This window comes from Meleagris gallopavo, chromosome 5, assembly GCF_905368555.1.
Source record: "Meleagris gallopavo chromosome 5, MGAL_WU_HG_1.1, whole genome shotgun sequence".
In the NCBI taxonomy this organism is placed as follows: Eukaryota; Metazoa; Chordata; class Aves; order Galliformes; family Phasianidae; genus Meleagris; species Meleagris gallopavo.
In genome coordinates, this window is record NC_139408.1 from 21,837,172 (window position 1) to 21,843,138 (window position 5,967).

Here is a 5,967-nt window from a genome sequence, read left to right on the forward strand (position 1 = left end):
AGTTTAAGAGAATTGTTTTCAATGTCTTTTAAAAACCACAAGTCTCTTGCAAATTCTTCCAGTTGCAGTGAGCAGCTGTCTTTGCTCCACAGCACTCTGCACTGTTTCAGAGGCTTGGTTTGCATGGGAGCTTTACTTTGTCAGCATCCTGCTGTGCAAATATATCCTTACTCAACACTTAACATATAGAAGTTGCACCAAATCATCCAGTTTGCAGAACCTTCCGTTGCTCCATAATGCTTCACGCTCTTGGGTCAGCAAAGGGCACATGCTCTGGGCTGGCTGGAATGTAGAATTTGATGTCAAATTCTGTGAATTCAGCAGCGTGTTTTCTACCTTGACTAAGTTACCATGATTTCAGTAAGACAAACTAATTTAGACTAATTCAGGGATTAGTTCGGAAGTTCTTTTCTGTCTTCCTCCTCTGAAGTAGGTCTATCCTGAGGTAGGTGGTGACAAGTTTTGATGGTGTGTTTTGTCAATAAACCACAGAAGGGCAGGAGTGAGAAAGTGTCTTGCAACTACTTGAAATGAAAGTAGGAGATGAGGAATTTCCATGTCCCCTGGCACCCTGCAGTGGGAATGACACTGGGAAGTCAATGTCACAGCACCCAAATGCTGTTATCTCAGTTGCTGGTCCTGAGCTGGTTGTTGAGACTTGACAACTCGCTCCCTGCTGTAAAACAGGTTCAAGTCCTGTGGTTTTAAAGGATGTTCTCAAAACTTCTTCAGAAAACTCTAACAAAACTGGTGGTGCTTCCAGTTCTCTTGTAGTCCTGATATTACTCAGTGTTTTGACAATTCAGAACTGAAAGAAAAATGTCTTATGCTTTTGCTGAGTTCATGGCTACTGATTGTAGTGGTGTAATTGGCAGCAATTAAGCCATGTCCTGTTTGCAGGCCACACTGCTCAAATCCAGAGTCACCTGTACCCTGTAATTTGTCTTGGTGAAGTTTGAATTTGTGAGTGCCCCAGCTTGCATCCCACCACAGAAGGTTGCATTTAGCCCCGCTTTGCAGCCGTTAGGGAAGAGCCCAGTGCTCACCAGCTGGCCTTGCAGCAGGCAGGGGGCAGGCCATCAGTGTGTTTCTATGTTAGGATATGTTGGGGCACCGCTCTGCCGTGCCACAGGGCAGCTTCACCCACAGGAGCATCGTACTTTGGCAGAGGGGCGTTAAGCCAAGGCATGATAGTGTGGGGTCAGGCTCCCTGAGGAGGATCCTCCTCAGAACAGTTTGCTTCTCCCCTTACTCAGTGGGATCTCTTGAGGTCTGTGTTGCTGTGCTATGGGCTGTGTGGCCAGCTGATACTTTGTTAAGTGGCCTGTAATGGTTGGCATGGCCAAGGACCTTGGTAAGTGTGTACATCTTGAGGAAAACAGCCTCCTCAGGTTGTTGGTAGCTGCTGGGGGGCAGCTCAGAGCCCTGAATGCGGTGCTTTATTCCCTGCCTTCGCTCATCAGTAGCTGAGTGTTCTGGATTACTATTTCTGGTAATAATATGCAACTGGAGAAAAAGAGTATGAATTCAAGTCCGTCTTAATGCATGGGCCTACGCTTTAAAATACTATACAAGCTGTGCAAGATGTTAAAAGAAGAGGCAATGACATCTAGAAGGCCAGCAGTAAGAAATAGAAGGAATGAGCTGAGTAGTAAGGAGGGGATGGATTCCTATATGGCTATTTCACATGCAAGAACGTCCAAATCTGGGAAACATGCCAGTAAAATGTAAAATTAAAGCTCTGTTTTGGAGCCTGATCCAGGCAGATAAGAGTCTGTGGCTGTTAACTAATAACTGCAAGAGGGGCAGTGATAAAGGCGGCATTCTTGAGGACAGGAATTCACAGGTTTGTTCATGCCAGAACCCATTTGGATTTTTTCTTTTTTTCACGCATTTAACATCTCAGATATGCTGGTGTTTTCTGTTTCCTTTATTGTTGGGGAGATGATAATGGCACAGGAGATTTTAGGTGTGTTGTGTTACAGGTTCTTGCCTACATTGTAATGGGAATGGGAGAGACTGTGTGGTACTATCTGTGCCTGTTGGGATTTGCAGCAGCCGTGTTGGTGTCCCGGGTCTCCCCAGGGGATGTTGTGCCTCCTACCATGGCTGCCTTTCTTGTCCAGAGGAGCTGCTGTTGTGTGCAAAGAACATCTGGATCTTCACAGCATCCCTCTGAGCTAGGGGCTGACCTCCCTAACGTGCTGCTCGGAGATTGCAATAGGCTGTGTGCATGCTGGCATCAGAAGGACTGAGTGTCTTGGTGGCCGCAGGGATGTGTGTGTCCTGGGAGTGCCTTCAGCAGCTAACTAAAGCAGCCAGCCCTGCTTATGCTTACATGCTGCTTCTCTGTTATCTGAAGTCTCCGGAGGATCTTCATCTTTAGGTATAAAAACAGAGAGCTAAAAAAGCTGCTTAAATAATGAAGTGGAGGAAGGATGTGAAATTTGTGGAGTGTGACTTAGAATCTTGTAGTTGTGGAAAATGGCAAGCAAGAAGAAACAGTGAGCAGTAAAATTAAGAGAAATTAACAACAGCTTTACATGCATCTGAAATTAGAAGAGTCCTAAGTGCAGGGTCATCTACAGGCACCTGGAACTGGAGAAATGGGGAATATTTCTTCCCTCGAGGACTAATATTATCATCTACTTAACTCAGCCAGTTACAGCAGCAGTGCAATGCTCTCTGTTGTAACAGTAGCTTGGGAAATAACTAAACAACAGCTACTAAAGCAGAACATTTTGAAGTTAGCTGTTTTGGCTAGCTTGAATTAAGGGATGTTAAAATGCTGGCTGAGCAGCTCTCTGTGGGCCATAAATACTAAAAACATTTTTTAAAATATGTTCATAATGAGTTAGACTGAAAAAAATGTTCTGTGCTAGCGATGAAATCATAAATAAGTAAGCTAATAACAAGTTTACTCTGGCCAAACTGGGATATTAGGTTACCTTCTATCTGATGTAGGCTTCCTGTTGCTGAGGTGAGGCCCCAACAACCTGTAAAACGATAGAATAATGGTAGGGATTTGGTTTGGTTAATGGGGACATCAGTTGTAATGATCTATCTGTACAGATTTTTGGAAAATAGGTATTTTCAAACGTAGTGTGATTTTTTATTTTTTTTTTGATGACACTGCTGTGGTTTTGCTCAATAAAGGTAAACGTGTTGGTATGCCTTAAGTCTTTAGTGCATGGAAATTGTACCACAGGTTGTTGGAATAAGCAGCTAGAATGATCCAACATGTTACACTGAGTGAGTGAAAACCTGACCAAATGAAAGGTTGCGGGGTGGCAACAAGAGAACCATGCTTATCTGGATGTATCTCTATCAGTGTCTGCTGGATTTCATTTTTTTTGACTCAGTGTTAATCAACAAGTTTATCGGTGTCCTGGATAAAAGCATGAAGTTAATTTTTATTATCTTTGTGATCAACACAAAGTCTGGGAGAATCACAAATGATGAAAACAAACAAGCTAACAGCAGGCTTGGGATCTTACGTTTACTGGGTAAGAAAACGGCAGGCTAGGTGAACGTGTGTTCTGTGGGATACCCAGGAAAGTGGGTAGCAGGGGTGGTTGCCTGGCAGCTTTGCAGGATCGAGGACTCTAGAGCAGTGAGGTGTTTTGCCAGACATAAAATTCCAGCTGGGCATGGTGGTCAGAAGGTAAATGTGAGACTTGGACACAAAAGTGTAAATCTTGAGCAGGGAGGGTGGTGTCTCAGCGCAAGGCACTGCTTCAGCCTGTGCAGGAACATGACTGTCAGGAATGTAGCTGATAAGTTGTAGCGAGTTCAGGGAGGCCATGAGAATGAAGGGCTGGGAAGTATGCTACAAAGTGGAATGGGAACCTCCATTTATAAAACCAACACTAGATTAAAAAAAAAATATTTTCGCCCTGCTCATCTTGGAAGTATGCTGTAATTGAACCAGGAATTGACTCCAGGAAGTGCCCCAGCCTGTGCTGCACAGGAGGTCAGCCTGCACAGCCCTGGCATCCCTCTTGCTTCATAAAGCAGGAATCCCTCGAGGAAGAGGAAGCCATTGTCTGTTCACAGGGACATATGTCTGCAGCTCTTCCTACTAAAGAGCCTTGGGCTTTGTGGGCATTTAAGTTCCAGATGCCCTGTCCTCCAAGCTGCAGAATTCTCTGCAGATTGTCTGCACCACTGCCAGCATCCGCCTCTCCTGTGCCAGCACAGGCCCCACAGCTACCAGCTATGGGGCAGCATCCATTTCTTTTTGTTCTTTAAGCAGCACTCCACACACATACATGCAGATGCTGCTTTCTTCCTCCTGAGCTGCTTTTTTGCAGATTTCTCAGGAAGACTGTTGCTTCTAGAGGAAAGCCAGTAGCCTCCACCTGTAGAGACAGGACCAAAAGTTTTTTATTCTTGCTCTGGAGAATGCAGATGAGAGGCTCACTCTGCTGAAATGCTGAGGCATCCCCACCACTTTTCTTCTGACTGTGTATAGTAATTTGAAAAGAAAACATATCTTGTGTTGGACAACACGTAGCATGGACTCTTAAAAGTGTGCATGTTTGCATCTATCTGCTTGCACTTTCCTTGAGGCGTTGCTTTCAGAGTGCTGTATGAATGTTAACTGGTGCTTCCTTGATACACATGTGATAAAGGTCTTTCAGACTGCAGGTTGGCATGTGAGAAGTTGAGCTGGAAAAATTAATCATTTATTCCCCTAGCACAAAGAAGGGCTGCAAAGACTGGGAGTAGACTTCCTTCTTCTTGTAAACAGTGTGCAAGTGCAGACTAGATTTCCACGGAGCTCAGTCTTCCACAAGTATGTGCAGCATAAGAGAATTCCTGTCTTCAAGGATTTGTGGGCATGAACACATCTTTTAAGGTTATCCAGAGTCAAGTCATAATGGAGATGGGCTGTTCCGCTGGCTTTATTGACAGAAGCTGGCAGCTCAGCTGCTGCAGCCTCTCCTTTGGGTGCTGTGCACGTGCAGCAAAAGGGGAAAAAGGGGGTCAAGGGGACTTCTGGGGAGCAGCTGCAAAGCTGTTCAATTTGGTATCAGGCCTCAGAACAGCCAGTTTATGTGCTTTGGAAGAGATCTTAAGATGAATGGAATGAAGAGACAAGCAGCTCTCTCTCAGCCTTATTCCTTGTCTCAAGATGTGATGCTCTGATTTGTACTGGCCCTGCAAAAAAAATCTTAGCTAAACTAATTCTGAATTATTATCACTTTCTCTTTCTGCATCAATATTTTCTCTTCAGCAGCACCCTGTAGCAAGAAGTGTGGGAGGTTAACAGTTTGAAGCTTTCTGCCTTACGTAATTAAGAGGTTCCTGGCTCTTGCGGAGAGCTAACGGAAAAGCATTTTCACTACAGCAGCCTATGTTCCACAAGGGCAACGGTGATCACTCAGCTTTATTCATTGCAAGGGATGGGAAGCCTGAGAACGTGACCTGTGCAATCACTTGGGGTCCTGTGGTAGGCTGCCTGTCTGTCAGAGATGTCCAGAACACACAGAAAGCTCCATCTTCAGATGTGATAACTTGCTCTGCTCACAAAAGAGGACTGGCATATGTTAGATTTGTAGACAGGGCCTGGTTCACACCACCATTTGTATTCGTCCTTGGCAGTCTGGCTGCAAAGACTTGCTCTGAAATAATCATGCTCGGTATTTCAGTAACACAACCTACCCATAAGTCTTAAATTCCATGTGTAACATTTTCTGTAGAGCATACTTTGCATTCCCTGTGCCTCAGGTTCCTCCGCAATGTTTCATGTTCTTCACCTGACCTGCAACTGAACTGCTGCTTCCTTCTCACGGCAGGAAGGAGTTTACACCTTTGCGTATGTGAAGATGCCTTGGCATTGTCCTGATGGCTGTTCTTATTGCTGTGGGGAGGCCTGCCGGTTGGATCCTCGTCTGAAGGGGGAAGGTTGTGATTTCCTGGCCACTCACTTTTCTCCTCCCTTCCTTCCTTTTTTTTCAGAAC